The following is a 19,173-nucleotide window of genomic DNA, read 5'->3' on the forward strand; positions in this document are numbered from 1 at the left end:
TTCTGCCAGCAGCTGTCTGAGAGTTTCAGTATTACATCCCCTACATGCCAGTTAGCTGTGAGATTCAACGCATGCGCTTAATGAGAACCTCTCCCTAGATCTCTCAAGCCTCCCTTCCCAGAAGCTGATCACATGATTTGCAGTGTGGGTGGGTGGCTTTGCTTGTCAACAGCTTTGCATCGAATGATATGAGCCAGGAATTTTCTCTCTTCCCTGAACCTCCTCACACAATAAATCATTCTGTATCTTGTCAAGTCAGCTACTGTGCCTGCATATGAGGAAAGAGGGAAAATCCAGAAAACAAGGATCAGAAAATCCAAAAGCAAAATATTTAATGCTGTAAATCATATGGAGTGTATTTCTAAGACAGCTGAAGGACTCACCCACTGATCAACCATAATCCTCCCCCCCCCCGCCTGTTCAGATGGAAACAGGAACATTGGTGAAAGGCCAAAATAATTGCTCTTTAACCAGCATCACAGAGTTTAATTTGAGCATTATTAAGCACCAGCATAGGGCAGTGAGTCAATGTTGGGTTCCATAGTTCTGAGGGTTAAAATGAGAATGAGCCCACTTAGTATTTACTTAAAACACACTGTCACTTAAAATGTGTGGGAATTACATTTATGAACCAAGCAGTTTTACCGTTTTTTCATCCAAAATGAGTGAATTATTATTAAACACTCTTCCTTTCCTTACCTTCTGCTTTGTGTCTTGTCTTTTAAACTGGGATTTCTCTGTTTTAATAGTTTTTGCATAGCTTAAAAATATGTATTAAACTGCTCTTGTGCCATTCTGAAGCCTATTTATATTCTTAAAGTTGCAGAAAAAAAGTCTTAGTGCCTGATGTGCATATTGGCATTTTTGAATTTGCCCCTATGACTTTTACAGTTCACTCAGGTTGGATTCCCCCCCCCCAGGCAGAAACCATTGGGATATTTCCAACCTTGGCCATTACTGAACACATCAACTTGAATCCAGCTCTGCATCTCTGATTAATATTTACAATGGAGTCATTAGAAGCTTAAGATCTACTGTAATATGGATCTTACTAAATCTACTAAATGCAAGTTTTACCATCTAGCATTGACAACTTAAAGCTGGGTTGGAATGTTTCATCAATCAATTAGCAGGTTAGATCAATTGATTAAAAACCATTTGAATGACCCAACAGATACTCCAAATTAAATAAAGCAGATTTTTAATAGGATTGCTATTTTTAATATATGTACTCATAAAAACTGCAAGTGGCAAGCACTATCTTGAAAAACATTCCCTTATCTCTTATAGCATAGAGCATCTTTTTCAAAAGACACCTGCCATAACTCAGGAGAGCAGTCCCTTCTTATTGTAACTTTTTTCTTATGTACTGGCTGTAGTGGGGGAGGGATGGGATGGGGCTGTGGCTGTTGTTCTTCCTTTAAGCACAGACTTCTCTAGATGTGAAGGGCCTGGCTTTAAATTGTGATAGCACTATTGGCTGTATTGTCTTGCTTTTTATGTTTATGACTATATACCATGTTTTTTCTCTACAAAAATCAATAAAAAGTATTAAAAAAAACCCAGGAGCGCATGATCATTTAAAAAGTTTGTATGCAGATGTAAAGAAAAATCAACGGATCTATCTTGAGATTTCTTTAAGTAGGTTAACAGTCTCACTAAAGAAGAATGGCTGAATTTTGTCCATTAAAAAAAAAAGTTCAAACAAGGCTCTGGGGCCATAGAATACGCTCCACCAAGACTCCACATAAAGATCCAGACTGCTAAGTTAGTACCACATTTTACAGAATCCAATTAGTCTAATCAGAATGCCATTCTATCCTATCTGTTGGCTACAACATAACTGGCATCCAAGTTTGACTCAGCCTGATTTTTCTTAACTTGGCAAATAAAGAAAGGTATGCGAATTGTTTGCTTTTCTATGCCTTTACAGTTAAGTTCATGGTAAGTTTTTTTTGTTAACCTGCAGTTTAGTTATGATGATACCAGGCATGACATCAAGCCACAAATCTAAAGATTCACAATACAAACATGCTTTTGCTCCTCTAAACAGATAATCAGGAACAACCAAAGAGGCAGCCAATAATGAAACTTTACTAACAACTATATAAAAAAGAGGAATGTTACAGAACTTCTTCACACAGCGGAGGGCCAGGATCTCTTCTAGATCATCCCAGAGTGCAGGGCACAGAATAATAGGCTCAAGTTGCAAGAAGCCAGATATCAACTGAACAGCAGCAAAAACTTTCTGTTAGAGTGGTACAACAATGGAACCAATGACCTAGGGAGGTGGTGGCCTCTCCAGCACTGGAGGCAATCACGAGGCAGCTGAACAGCCACTTGTTGGGTATGCTTTAATTTGGATTCCTACACTGAGCAGAGGGTTGGACTCAATGGCCCTATAGGCTCCTTCCAATTCTACTATTTTATGATTCTATGAATATTGATGATCACAAGTGCCGTTCTCCAAATATAGCAAGTAATGGATAAAAGTCAGGCTACAGTCAACCTAAAAATGTTAGTACTCAACTTTTGCTACAGGCTGCACCCTTCATAATTGAGCTAAACTCCCAACATTTATTTCTAAGAAACTGGTACTAGAAAAGAAAATATTCTGTGCCAATTGGAGATACTTCTTCAAGAACCTCTTCATTGTCTTTTAAGCAGATTCATATGTTGAAAAGGCAGAGTGCTCTGCCATGTTTAAATTATAAATTAAAGTTTAAATTATAGCAAATCTCTTTCTCTCTACAATAGCTTACCACTACTGAGGATATCAGTCATGGACATAGCTTTCTCTCTCCCCTAAGTCAACTCTCAATCAAGAATTCACAAATGTTAAAATATAGTAGTAACCACTTCGACGGCTTTAAGTTTGGGCAAACTCATGGGAAAACTTATTACTTAGCATTAGTCATGATAGCTACATGAAATCTCCTTATTCAGAAGCAGTATACCTCCCAATACTACTTACTAGAGGCAAATAGCAGGAGAGATAACCCCCTGCTTAAAGGTTTCCAGCTGAGTTGGACTAGATAGACTGTTGGCTGGATCCACCAAGGCTCTTGCGTTATACATCACAAAGGTGCATAAGGCTTCTTTGGACTTTTTAGCAATGCTGATTTTTAGGATTTCATCAAGGCTATTTTGGAAATGCTTAGAAGTAAATCATTTCACTTTAGAGAGACAGCTTCAGAAAAACCTGGGAGTCAGTTCCTCAATCCCAATCAGTGAATACATAAAACTTGGCTTTTGAATGTATTGCCATCTTTTAAAGGGCAGCAACCCCAGTTCACCACTACAAACAGTGCCTAACTGGTAGCAGACACGCTTACTAAAGCTTACAAGATGTTCAGCTGTTAAGAATCTGTACATTTCATTTTTCCCAAGGCATATGCTGCAAACATATTCAGGATTTCTGTCAATTTAGATTTGATTCACATGTGTCTTCCTGTCACTCCACTGCTGCACATATGAACTGCCTCTGCTGAACAGCACTATTATTTGAGAAGTGACGTGTACTCATCGACAGAAAGCTTAAATGGGAGGGTAGCAGCTCTCTGGAGGGACTTGTGGGGCTGGAGTGTATAAAAGCATGTGTGGAAGCATGCATGACTCTGACACACACAGGGCTGGTGGGACACCCCCCCCCCGACTTTGCAATCACAGGACTCCAGGAAACAATAATGCCATTTATACAAAGTTGTCCTTGTCTTAAATCGAAATTCCAGTTAAGCAACCAGCATCCCAAACCTATATGAAAGCTTTTTAAAATAATGTATTTTATTAATTTTCAAAAAACAAAAGTCAAGTGAGAAAAGGACCATCCTCCCACCTCCCCCTTCTCTCCCCCCCACCAGGGATGTGGAGTTGGAAGCAATTTTGGGCGGAGTTGGAAGAAATGTACCGACTCTGACTTCAAAAGAAATTTTGGTTGACAAATTTTTTAAAATATAAATTCAGAATGTCAAAGAAGCTTCCCATGAAGTCAGCTGTAGTTGAGCATTTCACCATTACTCAAGATGGAAAACATTTTGTGTGTCAGTGTATGACACAGGACCCAGATGAAGACAAATGCTGTGATGCCAAGATCAGCACATATTCAGGCAGCGATAAAAATGCTCCTACGAGAGCTTCCAATTTAAAAAGACATTTACAGCCCTTTCCAGGGCTGTGGAGTTGGAAGCAAGTTTGGATGGAGTCAGAGTCGGACAGTAGAAAAATAGAGAAGTCGGAGTCGGTAGACTCCACATCCCTGCCCCCCACCCATACAAAATTAACCAACATATTCTTTTGCAGGTATCCACACTTGTACCAAGGCATCACAACTCAGAAACAAAGGAACAAAAAAACAAAAAGATTCTAGCCCAAGACTCCTCTCCATAAATGCCTATGGGATGCTGTAGGACACACTGCTATATGAAAGTTTAAAATAATTTATGTACACATGTGAGATTTCATTTGATGCTTACGTCACTGTACACACATGTATGAATTCTCGCTCTCATCATATTGTAGATCAGAGTTGGAAAAATCCTGAGTACCCAACATGTCTACAGTAGTTTTCCCTTGTTTAACACCAGTTCCAGCTTACTGTCTTGGAGAAAGCAAATTGTGTCGCAAAAGTCTTGATCAAACTGATCAGGAGCATTAGTTCTTCCGTTAAATCCCCCCCCCCCCAAGAAACTTTAGCTACTTTCACTGATGTGGCTCTTTGAAAGCACCGCTTCATCGGAAGCAAACAGCGGCCCTATCCAGCTGTGCCTCCTCCAGGTCCAGATCCCCTCCTCCCTCTGTTTTAAAGAGAGTTTTGTAAAATGATCTTGCACTAGCAGTCAACCATGGCCAAAGGCAAAACTGGTTTTTGTCTCCCATTCTCTTCCTGCCAAGAGCTGGAGGAGACATCAGGTGCCATTAGGAGAAACCCTTTTGATTTCTGGACACTGGGGAAATCAACAAGGTATCAAGGTGACAGACCACTGGGATTAATCAGATAATTAACAGAAAGACTTTATTTCCAACCATTAGCTTATGAATCCATCTTCTAGGTTAAAGGGAGGTGAGAGAAAAAAGAGATTGCAATCCCTCAATGTTTGCCTTTTCTAAATTGGACTCCTGTGGCTAAAGCTTTGTTCTAATTTCTAGCAAATTCAAAGAAAATTATTTTGGCCTCAGCTTGTAAGATCTTTAGTTTGCAAGAGACCAACATGCAGCTTTAGGCATTCAGAACAAGTTGTTGCGTTCTAGGTAACATGAAACCTACTGAGTGTCACCATAACTCAATGATAGGGTATTTTCTTGTTCTTTTTTACATACAAGGTCTCACATTCAGGTCTTTGCATCTGTCTGAGGTCTTAGGAAGCCGCCACCAAACTACACCAGGTATGGAGAACCTGGTGCCCTTCAAATGTCATTGGACTCCAACAGCTCCATGCAGCATGACCAGTGATGATGTGAGCTGAGGCTCAACAATATCTGGAGGGTCACTGGTTCCCCATTCCTGGACCAGACAATATAGAACCAAATGGACCAATTGTCTCACTCAGCATACGGCAGCTTCATGTATCTATATGCAAGGGTTACCCACGTAGCAGTTTTTCCCCAACCTGATGCACCCCAAATGCTTTGGACTACAACTCCCATCAACTCTAACCAGCAGGTGCTAGTCCAAAACATCTGGAGGGCACTAGGCTGGTCAAGATGGATGTAGCACACGCAGCAACATGAAAGGGAGGCACTGCCCTATGTTCTAATTTTAACTGATCCCCAAAACAACTTCCTAATTAACTGAATTCACAATTTCCATACCTAGCTTTTTCCCAGCAACTCAGACATGAATGTGTGTAAAATCATGAAATGCAGTACATGAGATGCTATTTAAGCTATTTGACAGCAAACACTATAATGGTACAAAGGTGGAAAACGAAACATAGGGGTCAGTCATTCTATGCTCTTAACTCCAAACTAACAAAGTCAGAGCTCTGGAGAAGAAAAGTCTATGTGGATAATACAGAGAAATATATTTCTTCTCTCTTGATAAATAACAGATTTCCAAGACTGCCCTCAGAGGGCAAGCTCTTCCACTGACTACAGTGAGATTCAACAGGGTTCCGTATGTGGTGGTTTTGTCCACAGGTACAAATCTTCTGGACGGAAGTCTTCTCAGAGATTCATAAAATAAAACAACAAAACATAGTAATGGACCCACATCTGACATTACTCAGTGTGTACACAAAACAAAAGCATACAAAACAAAATTTTAATCTTGTCACTTTCTGTCAGGTGCCAGAGTGGTTATTGCAAGGGCATGGAAAGATATTAAAGGAATTAACTTAAATGTATGGTATTCCCAAGTTTGGTACATAGCTCTTTTGGAAAAATTCTAAAAACTAAAGATGGATTTCTTCCAGTTTAGTCTGATTTTATTAGATACACAAATTACAGTCAAAATAATAGGTCTCCTCCAACAGTGTATGTGCATATGTGGATGGCATAATCTTCATAAAGTCCAAATGTAAGACTTTACTTGAGGGATAGAAGAAAAAGGACAAGACTAATTTAACACAGATTACAGTGGTCTTTATATTTATTTATTTTATTAGCCTGGATCTTCTGTATAATCATTGGATGAATCTACGCCTTTCTGTGAGCAGTATATCAGACTGAGATCTTTCATTCTGATGTTTATTATGTATGCAATATAGAGAAAACCTAAGACATTATTAGATTGTGTAATGTCAGCCCGAGATACAGGGATTTTAGTACAATAGATGTAGAATTTGTTTGTAACTTTAGGTATTGGAAGCTATTGTTGTTATTTATCTTCTCCATGTAAATGCAAAATTTTGTAAATTAAAGCAAATAAAAAACCAGTTGTCCCTTGTTTATACGCAAACAAGTTCCACTTAACGATTCATATTTCAGTTGTAGAGCACACATTTTGCATGCAAAAGGCCCAGGTCAGTCTCTGGTATCTCCAGTTAAAAGGAAACAGGTGACAAATGATGAGAGAGACCTCAGCCTGAGGAGCTGCTGACAACTGGAATAGAAATACTAGGTGAGGTGAACAAACAAACAGTTTGACCTGGTATAAGGCAAGCGGGTATGGGATTGCAGCCTAAGTTGCTTTCACCAACACTAGTCACACTAGTATGCATTACGGAAGTAATATGGTTGACAGTACAATTCATATACAGTACTGGCAAAGACAGGTGTGGGAATCCTTCCCATGTTATCTTAAACATCTAGAAGTATTGCCATTCTCTGCTCTTGGCTTCTGTAGAGACTACACTAATTGTTAACCATTCACAACCAATGAAAATATGATGGGATATTCAAGGGCCTGCCTAACCAACAGCCGTTAACAAGATAGGCTCTTTTTTTGGTCAAAAGTTACACACACACAATGTATTTGACCTGCCGGGTAAGCACTCTAAAAGCATTCCTTTAATGCATAACTCCAGAAGTTCCTAAAATTTAAGGCTTGGGTTCGAATATAGGAACCATAACTAAACCAGCCATAACTAATGTAAGATCCGTTATGCTGTATGTACATAAACTTGGTCAATCTTGCATACTTTATTTTGAAGATTTTTTTGTAGAACATTTATGGTAACAGCAGCACAGTACTAGTAGGATATGAATAAAGGGACATTTACATTCTACCTTTCCACCCCCACAAATTCAGAACAGAACAGACATTCAGACAGCCAGTGTGGTGTCATAGTTAGAGGGTCGGACCAGGACCTGGGAGACCAGTGTTCAAATCCCTGCTCAGCCATGACGTTCACTGGGTTAGCCACTGCCTCTCAGCTCAACCTATCTCACAGGGAAGTTGTGAGGATGAAATTGGGAGGGGGGGCACCTGGTTGGCCACTGTGAGAACAGTATGCTGGACTAGATGGGCCACTGGCCTGATCCAGCAGGCTCTTCTTATGTTCTTATGTTTGTACGCCATCTTGAGTGCCTTGGTGGAAAAGTGGGATATGAATGTAATAAATAAGTAAATAAAGCACTGATTTCACATTAGTTCTACATAAAAACCCTGTGAGGTAGGTTACTCCAAGAGTGATTTCCCAAACCATCCCAGAGAACTTCAAAGCCAAAAGTGACATCTAAACTCTGCACTGAGAACTGTATCAAACTGGATCTCTCAACAGGGGTATGCAGCAACTACAGTGACCATGTAAAGCAGGGCACAGCAGCTTTGCTCTGAACAACACCTGTGTGTTTTAAACCATCTCCAAATAATGACGTTTGTTTTCATATACAAAGGGGGAGTGGACTCGTAAAAATCTGTATGTTATACCAGATTCTACGTAGATCACTTTCTGTAATTACAGCTGCGCTAATAAACTAAGTTGATTACTGAGGCTAACTCTTGTGTTAAATATTCATCTGAATATTTGAACGTACACACTGAAGTTACTTATATGAAGCAGTACAGTAGGGAAGGTGGAAAAAATGTAAAAATATCCAATAAATTGTTGTACAAATAAATAAATAGTTTCCTCGGGACAAGAATTCACAATGTTCAATGTGAACATAAACTTTGAATATAAAGTCAGGTTCCATGTTTATGAAGCAGATCCCCAAATTGTTGCTTTGGGCTCAGTCATTCAGAGCATCTCATAAAATACACTGTCAGAAGCAGTGAGGGCACTTTCAGTCCTTAGCAGTGCTGCTAAGAATCCAACACAACTATGACAAAAGTACAAATGGATACAAGACACATTCAGACCTTTGAAGAAAGACTGGATGGGTATCTAACCTAAAGCTAAGGTGAATGCCACCTCGGTTAGCCAATAAACCAGGAGATTTCTGTTATGGCTACACAAGCTCAACATAGGTCAAGTTTAAAAAGACAACCAGCAGCAGTTTGTTGGCACAGAACAGATGGAGATGGGGCATAACAACAGGCAAGTAAGAACTATACGTCACAGTATGGTCATAGAATCAGGCCAATGGAGGAAGAATATATCTGATATTGGGGGAAATTCAGCAAATATTAGTCAAGATTAAGCCCCACTGAAATGAATGGATTTCAGTGCAGCACAGTGTGTACTGTCTCCAACATTAACCCAACTCTAAAACAAGCAGATTGGCATGAATATATAGGAGCAACCTTGGCTGAGCTACCCCTGCTCCCAATTCATTTGGTCCTTTGCACTATTTTGTACAGTACACTACTTGTCCAAAGGCTTCAGAAGAGCAATTTAAGCAGCACACAATGTCCATCAGTTTTCATGGCAGGAAAAACAATTAAAAGAGAAAAAAAAGAAACAGAGCTTAACCCATAAAACAGCTTAACACTGGATAGTAATCATTTGTAGAAAGTGACAGACTGATCACAAATGGGCAAGACTTTAGAACTGTTTTAATACACACACACATATAAGGGATTCTAGCTTGGGATAAGCTATTATGCTGAAAAGGCTACTCAATCACTACATTTTTTAGAGCATAGAAGAATCTTTTTGGAAAAGCAGGTAAAATTTCGGTCATTACAATAAAACAGCAATGGTGGCCACTGACAGACCACAGAAGCATCAGCTACAGCTCCTGCACCAACTGTAAGCTAGCATGATATATTCATAGTAACATAGTCTATAATTCCAATTAGACTTTCCTTAAAGACCAGCTCATCTCATCCTGCAGACAGTACAAAACAGCAAAGGGCCAGGACTGCAGCCATACGGGGTAACATGAGCCCTTGGAGGGGGCACCACGTTAAAACTGGGAAGAGGATTTCTGAGCAACACCCCTCTCCCCATATTAGAACAAGGCAGTCCATGGGTGTGATGCAATTCACAGAAGAGCTTAATTATGACTGATCTCTCCAGATTATCCAGGATGGCTTGGGCAATTTACTATTGCTCACCCTAACCTACTTTGGAGGAATACAGCCAACAGGTTTACCAACTTCATGGGCAAGGGTGTTCTAAACTGCTCAGATGAAATTGACAGCACACACATTAAAAAGCAAAGTATTTTTAAAAAGGAATAAAAAGCAGTACAGTATGTGAATTTCTGGTGAATTCTCATTGTGAGATTCTCTTAACATAAAAGCAATAGGAGATCTTTCAGAAAGATCTGGAGTGAAAAGAATAACAGACTTCTCTCATTCAGGACTGGAAGAATCCCTTCCCCATCCACAAACCGTCAGATTTATGGCATGAGGATGGGTAAAAAAAATCCATACAGCCTCCCCAATTGTGTGGCCCAATTTTCCGGTAGCCTTTAGAGGCTTTCCCCGAAGTAATACTTAAAAAAAAGTTAATATCTGAATAAAGAGCAAAATGGGTGGTACCCCGATATCGGAGCCAAAGTCAAGCCATAAGTTGGGGAATGAATGAGAGAGAGATCGTGAAGTCTCTCTCCTCCCCCGGTATTTGACACCCTCCTAAGTCTACGAGGGCACCTTCTCTAGTCAAGGCGAAAAGGGGATCCCGGAGTGAGCTCATTCCCGGTTCCAGGGCGGGCAGGCAGTCAGGCAGGCAGGCGAGCGAGCGAGCGAGCTCGGGCGTCCCCGCCTGGCGCTCGCCCGCGCTGCATGGCGCTGCAGCTCAGCCTGCCTTGCAAGAGGGAGCTCGAGTCCCGATCTTGCGCTCGCAGCGCCTCTCACTCCGCAGCGCGCACAGCGAGGCGGCGGCTGGCGGGAGCAGGCGGGCAGGGACGGACAGCGGGACGGACACGCAAGGACGGCGGGGGAAAAGAACGCGGACGGAGGCCGGGGACGGTCAGCAGGGACGGGGTGAGGACATCGGGGTGAGGAGAGGAAAGGAGGGAGGGAGAAAAACAGAAGCGACTTGGGGCGGGAAGCGACTTGGGGCGGGGGCGATCGGGCGGAACGAGGAGGAAGCCAGAAGAGGCGGGAGGTGAGAGGATCAGGCCGCGGGTTAATAGGGGCGGCTCGGGAAGCGTTTGGAGTGAGGTCGGGTGGGGAGAAACACACCAAGATCAAGGCGGGCGGGCGAGGTGGTGTTTTGGAAGATTTTTAATGGGGCCAGAAACACCCGGGCTGGCGGTTTCCATAACGGCGGAAGAGCTAAAACATATAAACACACAGACGTAAAACCCGAGTCACTCCAGCAGGCCGCTGTGGGCGACGGCGGTGAGGGCGACGGCGGGCTGGGTAAGGCCAATCCCAGCAGCCGCGCCTCTGTCTATTTATCCAGGCCCGGCCTGGTTCCGGCAGCAGCGCTGCACTGGAAGGCCGATGGGCGGCAGTACCAGGCCGGCATCAGGGCGATGGGGACGGTAGAGGGAGACAAAGCCCCGCTCCCCATCGGCGGCGGCGGCAGCGCCGCGGCGGGTCCCAGCCCGAGCCCCATCGTGACACCTAGAGGCCGGAGAAAGCGACTGCAAACCCCCCGCGCTGCTTACCTGCCCCGGAGGCGCCTCCGGGCCGCCCCTGGTGCCCCGGGCCCCGCCCCGTTTGGGCCCTGTGGAGCTCCTACTGTCGCTGCCCCGCCGCTAGCGGCCGCCGCCAGCGCCCAGCACCAGCTCGCGGTTTAATCGTTCCACAGTCGCCTCGGACACAAAATGGCGGACGGATCGATCAGTGCGCCTGCGCCAGCCCGGCAGCCGCGGCCGCCGGAGCCGAGCGAAGGGAGGAGGGAGCGGGAGAAGCGGCCGCGCAGGGCACCATGGGACGAGCCGCTGGGCGCCAACTTCAAATGGAAGGCCTACTAGAAGGGCCGCGGCGGACGTGAGGGCGGGTGGCGCTGTGACGTCACGGGCGGCCTGGGCCGAGAGAGTGCAGAACCCTTTGCGCGTCAGCGGTGTGGCGCCCCCTTTAGGTGACGCTGGTGTGGTTGCCACCTGTCAAGAAAGGAAAAGGGGGAGGTGAAGAGGATGTCTGTCGTGTTCTTATAATCACGAGCAAATGTATCCAAATCCAGAATAGGATCGCTGGGCATATAAATCAACTGCAGCTGGTTAGAGGCAGTTTGTGACCTCCCCACTTGGTATTCTAGAATTTATTTTTATTTCGTTTTAGGGATTTATATCTAAACCTTCAAAAACTTTCCCAGGGTGGCTTTCGCAATAGTTAAAGCAACAAGAACACTAAACAATTGACAGCAGCAGCTAATAAAAACAAACGTACATGAACAACAAAAGGCAGAACAGAATAAAACCAAAGTCAGAAATAAAATTTATATGTTAAATTCCTGAAATTAAAGATGTCTTTGCCTCAAAATAGAGTTGTCACTTCTTTTTCTGACAGGGTTCCTTAATAGGCAGAAATTCAACAGGCAAAGCTGCCACCCATCAGAGTACATCCATGCTGAGAAATACTGCTGTACAGTACAGTACTTTTTAATTTGGCACACGGCCATCAAAGCACTGATATCCAAAGAGGAAAAATGTAGCCATACAAGTTGAGTGCATTCTGGAACCTTTAGAAGTCATTGGAGGTTCACCCTTCAAGTGGGGGGGGGAGAGATGTAAAGAGCACCTATTGTATTGCAAATGCTACTGAAATGTGTCTCACAAGTCACTATGACGCTAAACCACACAGGGAAAGAATCACAATGTGTGGATTGGTGTCTTTTCCAAGTACGTGCATGATTTGGCAGAAAGAATATGTACACAGAATATAGAGAAATTAACTGTAACCCATCCCAGTTCTTGGGCAAGGATTATTTTCCCTGTAATATCTCAGAGGAAAGCAGTTTGCAGTTGGAAGTAAATATCAGGAATTCAACAGAATACCTATTTCAAGGGATATGGTTGTCCTTGTGTCCAGTTACATATTCAGACAATTCACATTTGAGTTTAAAACAGCACTCAATTTCTAAAATGAGAAGTAGCTCTGCCAAGAACCCCTTTCCTATCCCTCATCGCACAAATGGAGTCAGCAGGCTAGTTACTTAGGGTGTTTATGCTGCATTTGTTACTTGAATGTAGTGACAAAATTAAAAAAAAAAACCTTTCTTTAACTCAACTCTCTTAGTATCTATAGAGCCTCCCGCACCCCAAAATTCATATATATAATATGTCTGTAATCCCTACTAAGAATCCCCATTGCATCTTTAATTAGGGCCATGGTCATTTTTGGTGGGGTTCATTTGCTGCAGCAGAAGGTGCCATTTTCAAAGACCACCATTTTCTACAAAAGAGCAGTGCTTCCGCCTAGAAGAAATCAGCTTGCAGTATGAAATTGTGATCTATCCCCCTATGACACACCACATAGTTAACCTATGGAATCTACTGCCTCAAGATGTGATGATCAGGACAGGCCCAACACATTTTGCAGCCTGAGGCAAAATACAGGAGCCCCCCCCCGCTGCCCCCCCCTCACATACATAAACTGACAGGACTGGCAGCTGAATATAATGGTGACAATGCCCTCCGCTGCAACTGAGGACAGCAGGCTAGCTTGCAGGCCTCATGGCAGACACAGCTCTGTCCTCTAGCACCTTCTGCCATTCCCAGCCCCACATTTGCTGCCTGGTGTGGTGCCTCACTCTGCTTAACTCTGGGTGAAGGCCACCAGCTTAAATCACTTTAAAAAGGATTAAAGAAATTCATGAAGGATAAGGCCATCAATGGCTACTTAGTTATGATGGCTATATGCAGCCTGTCAGTTCAGAGGCAATATACCTCTATTGGATGCTGGCAAACAGTGGGAGATCTGGTGCCCTCAGATCCTGCTTGTTTTTTTCTCATGAGGCATCTGGTTGGGGCACAGAATGCTGGCCAAAATAGACCTTTGGTCTGATCCAGCAAGGGTCTTCTTACATTCATTACCTTCTTGAAAGTAGCTACTGCAGTCACTTTAAAGGACAAGATCCGCAGCACTGACCATAGCACACTACACTCTCCCTCTTACCAAGCATTTTACCAAAAGGATTGCATGGCACGTGTATGACGGATTGCTCCCTTTAAAATGGCTGCTGCTGCTACAAAGGATATTATGATCATTATAAAGTTTATTTGTGCACTGCTTTTTGACTCAAGGGCTAATTTGCGTCCCTGTGTGTGCCCTCACTTTGCAATTTGCAAAAAGAGGTACATCTCTTCTGCTTAGACCTTGTGACAAAACCCCGTTTATTTGAAAAAAGTTCTAATGGGCATTGTGCAATCTGTTCTGGACATTTGTATTGTTATGTACATGGTAACAGAATGGTTGTGAGACGTTTTCTGTTTAACTGTCTCTTCGGGCCTTAACTGTCTGCTGTAAGAAAGGGTTGCTGTTAGAATTCTCAGTATGCAAAAGAAGGATAGCAGGTATGCATATGTCGATTGGTGGGTGCAGATTTAGAATTTTCAGCTAGAGAGTGTGATTGGCTGGGGCTGGTCTACAGGGGCCAGAAGAAGTGTATATATGGCCAAGTACTGGTCAGCGGAGACTTGTTTGGTGTTGGTAGGAATTTTTGGTGCTTGCTGATTGTGGAGTCAGCCAACAACAGCAGAAGGGGGGAAAGGAGGAAGACTTGAGTGGCAGGTTGAATGACATGGTGGCTTTCTGGGGACAGCTGAATCATTTGGCTCAAGCTGAAGAGATCAAGGAAGAATCTGTCTGCAACACTGAGGGGAAAAATGGGAAGGAGCTTGAAATGTTGGTCTGGTAAGTGGTAGGAGTCCCAAAGGGAAGATTTCCAGGGCACTACAGTAAGACAAACCTGTACTTTAATAGGTCAGAAAAAGGCTGGAAGAAGAGGGCTTTCAGCAGAGTCCTCAGCTTTAGCGATGGTGAGGCTTAATTGGGGTGGAGAGAATAAAAGGGCATGGACTAAAGGGGTTTAATAGGATAACTAACTGCTCCCTTAAAGCTGCTTTGTTGTTGTTATGTGCCTTCAAGTCAGTTACGACTTATGGCGACCCTATGAATCAGTGGCCTCCAAGAGCATCTGTCGTGAACCACCCTGTTCAGATCTTGTAAGTTCAGGTCTGTGGCTTCCTTTATGGAATCAATCCATCTCTTGTTTGGCCTTCCTCTTTTTCTACCCCCTTCTGTTTAACATTAATCGTTGACTAGAGCTAGTGTGGTGTAGTGGTTAGAGTGTTGGACTACGGCCTGGGAGACCAGGGTTTGAACCCCCGCACAGCCATGAAGCTCACTGGGTGACCTTGGGCCAGTCACTGCCTCTCAGCCTCAGTGCAAGGCAATGGTAAACTACCTTTGAATACCACTTACCATGAAAACTCTATTCATAGGGTCGCCGTAAGTCGGGATAGACTTGGGCAGTACATTTTCATTAAGTGTTGGTATTTAAAGTGAGAGCAAGTTACCACAGCCTATGCTCATTTAAAGACACAGCACTATTTTAAAGTAACCAAATAAGCTTGTGCACGTAATAACCTTGTAACAAATAAATTTAAATACCTTTGTTACATTTACCATTGTTAAATGTAATATTTGTATCTGACTGGCTTTGTACCACACCTGTATGTCACAGTTATGCCAGTTTATTGGTAAATTAAGGGATCAGAGGGAATTAGTGAGACTGTATGGTGGCACTGGCACAGGTTTAAGAAAACTGTGGGAGTTAGGTTTTTTAAAATTTTTATAGAGTAAGTAAAACAATATTGCTCTTCCTTCCACAGCCCAGTCTGTAAATCTATCATGGCATTCTCTCATAAATCTCAAACACACACATGTATCAGGTGAAAGGCGATTACAAAGATAAGAAACATCTTTCATAGTTATAGTCTCCTTCATGGTATCTTTTCCTCTTCTGTTATATCCATACCTTTTTTTAAAAAAATTGTTTATGAACTGGTATTTCATAGCTAAATCCTTTCACCCTATTTTCAGACAGATGGCAAGAAATCCCCCTCCCCTTGGTGCATTAATAGGGACAGATGTTTCTAGGAAGAACTATCCATCCCAGACCATGGGCTTGATCCAGACTTACTCATGTTTAGAGTATACCCACTGAAATCAGTAGAACTTCAGTTAGTCCCATTTGTTTCAGTGGGTCTACTCTAACCATGATTAGGGCTGCAATCTAATACACACATCTGTGAGGAAGTCCCATAAAACCCAATGGAGCTTCCTTCTGAGTAGACATGTATTGGATTGCAGCCTAACTCCACCATTGGTAGTTCTACCACTTTCAGAAGTTTGGGGGGGGTGGCCTGGGAGAGGGCATTCTCTGTGGCAGCCCCTAAGCTGTGGAATTCCCTCCCCACAGAGGTGCGCCTGGCACCTTTGCTGTGCGGTTTTTGGCGAATGCTAAAGACGCACCTCTTTACCTTGATCTTTGGTACTTGAGATGTATGTTTTCAGGACCCACCCTATTCTTGTGATTTCTCTGAATTGTTTGCAATACTGAATTTAAAGGTGCTGTAAACTAGCCTGGGACATACTGGTGAAGGGCAGGAAATAAAAATAATAAGTCTGGAACCAACTCTGTATCTCCAGTTCCAGGGCAACCATCAGGGACCCTGCACCACAGAGACTTGCCCTGGCTTCTCCTTTATTTTTTGTGGCCTGGTGCGCTAAGCGCTACTGGATCTAATTGCCATTTTAATCTCCCACAATGACCCTGAAAGAGTGCTGTTCCAGGATATTGCTGGGAATTAACATGGGTACTAGTCCCTGCCATGAAACATTGCTCAGAGTACCATTGTTGCTGCTAGCTACCACCGCTGTCAGGTAAGGCCTGTTGACAGAGGGACTCCACCAGAGTGTGTGTTGCATAGGGCCCCCTCAAGCCTAGAGCTGGCCCTTTCCAATCGTCCCCCCGAGAGTTTCAGGGAAAATCTTTCATCTCTTACACCAGTTCCTACAGCTAAGGAAAGCATTTAATGCTGAGCATAGGCGGTGTGGTCCTCCATAATCCTGGTAGCCATTGAAATCCTCCAAAATCTATTTCTAGATTTGTTGGATGACCAGCTTACTCTTTGTGAACCTCATGGAAAGCATAACTCAGTTCTTCCCACTAGAAAACTAGGCAGCAACACTGATAGATTTTGGAAATTGTTCACTTTGTCTAATTTCTCTCAGGATTCCCAGGTGCCTTGGATACTTTAGTAATACGTTGTCTTGGGCTTAAGTCTAGTTCTCATTGAGATGAACCTGTCTCCTCCATTTTTTAAAAAACCTCAGTTTAACAGGGTAGTAATCTTCTCATTATGCGCTCTCTCTAAAGGGAATTTATTCTTTATACTTTGGGGAACGGAGCGCACACACTCACAGGAACTCCCACCTTCAGCTGAAGTGGTATAACCCACACACTAGGCATAATTCAAAAGTTATTATTTTAGGGGTAGGCTAGAGGAGCAATTTGGGGCACATTCAATGTATTTTGGCAAAGCAATCATACAGAAGAAACTAAGCCCAGGGATGTGCCAACAAGAAACTCCAATAAAAGAACTACACAGAGAGTATAGATGGGTCTTTTGCAGGAGTGAAATATTCCTCACTAGGCATGGGGAACCTGTGGCCCTTCAGGTCTTGTTGGAGGACTCCAACTGCTGTCTGCTCCAGTCAGCATGGCCAACGGTCAGGGATTGTGAAAGTTGTAATCCAGAAACATCTAGAAGGCAACAGGTTCCCCATCTCTGCTGTAGGCTAAAAGGACCCATTCAAGCCATTCTACTGCCATTTTCTAGATGTAGCAAGCCCAGGAACAGTTCATTTAGGAACAATCTCATTTTACTTTCTGTGCAGCTCTTTTGGTTTTCGTTTTAAGTACATCCATATATCTCCCTGGGCTTTCCTCAATAAAGACCTCGGTTTGCTATAAATTAGGACAAGGGCGTGCATGGCTTAAGAGGCATTGTGGAAGAACTCAACTAGGTCTGGATGAGCTAGTGTATCAAAGAACTTTTTAGGAGCCCAAGACCAGAGCTTAGGGATCAGGGGGATGGCGAAAAACTGTCATAGCTCCATCGGATTCCACTTACTATGTGGTAGTAGTAAAAGTGTGCCAACCTCAAGGACTGAATGTAATCTGGGCATGTTCATGCTAATTTCTGGGTGTAGGAGGGTTTTTTGGAGTCAGAAATGGTACAGGGAATGTCATGGGCACATGCATATTTTTAAAGTTGCACTGCTTATTCTTGGAATTATACTTATCCTCTTTCAAAATGTGTATTTTATATTCCCATCTAAGAGCCTACACACAGCCCTCAGTGTTTGCCATTCAGGCACCAATTCAATAATGCTGCAGCATCAAGCGTTTCCAGACCACTGTGGGAATGTTAATCCTTCACCATTTTCTTCCATTCATACAATGAGCAATTGGGTGAACTGCTTATTTTTAAGAAGAGAACTGCAGATGCAAGGGCCCTCACCTGGGGGTAGGAGGGAAGCGTTAACTCTTTGCCCCCTTTCGGTATTTATGATCCAGATTGGTGAGCCCCACACCTGCAATTTAACTTTAAAATGTGAATGACTTTGTCTTGTTTGGCCCTTTGCCTCTTTGAGAGTGGCAGACACATTGAGCTAGAATTTTCAGGAGACATCCCTAAATAATTCTCAGCCTAGGATATCTCAAGAATCGGCTCCTTTCATATGAGCCTGTCTAACAACTTAATTCATCTTCTGAGGCCTTGCTTCAAGTTCTCCTATCAAGACAGAGCCTTTTCATGCTGCGGGTGGGGGCACCTGGCCCCTTTGTTGTTTGCTTTTATATGGGCAGCAAAGGCTTTCGTTTCAGTGAGATTTTTTAAATTTACTATCCTTGTGTTTCATTTTCTCATTTTTTAAAAGTCTTTTAGGCTACAGTCCTATACCCTCTTACATGGGAGTAAGTCCCATTGAACTCAGTGGGACTTGCATGTCTTACTTAGACATGTAAATGATTGCACTGTTAAGTCTCTTTAAGATTGTTGTTAGGTTGATAGCTTGTTACTATTATCTGGTGTTCTATTTTTTATGAAATATTCAGAGTAGCTTATTTAAAAAGGCAGGGTAATGACTTCAAAATCAATAAACTATCTTTTCCATGTCTATTTTCTGTACTGCAGGAAGGACAAGGGCGAATTCTTGCATGTGGTCCTTTGGGTTCCCCTTTCACTTCTGAAAAAAGCTCAACCCATCTTCCTTGTTTTACAGGTTATGAAATAAACTTGGGGGGGGATCAATATTCTGCTTTGTTGACTTAAGTCACCCAAGGTGTTCCTGTGACCACTTGAGGATTCACTACGCCTCACTACTTCCCTGCTGGTTAGGGAACCTCCATAGCAGCATTCACAAAATGACATACACCCAAC

The 19,173-nt window shown here is 43.0% G+C and overlaps 1 protein-coding gene across 1 annotated transcript in view; it reads right to left on the reverse strand.

Moving 5' to 3' along the window:
• Window positions 1-11,742, reverse strand: part of CTCF (CCCTC-binding factor) — a 30,198-nt gene extending 18,456 nt beyond the window's left edge. Inside the window, exon 1 of the mRNA XM_061594457.1 lies at window positions 11,386-11,742. The gene's annotated coding sequence lies outside the window, so the exon portion shown is untranslated. The remainder of the gene's footprint in view (window positions 1-11,385) is intronic.
• Window positions 11,743-19,173: the final 7,431 nt, after the last annotated feature.

This window comes from Rhineura floridana, chromosome 13 (genome assembly GCF_030035675.1).
Source record: "Rhineura floridana isolate rRhiFlo1 chromosome 13, rRhiFlo1.hap2, whole genome shotgun sequence".
Classification (NCBI taxonomy): domain Eukaryota; kingdom Metazoa; phylum Chordata; class Lepidosauria; order Squamata; family Rhineuridae; genus Rhineura; species Rhineura floridana.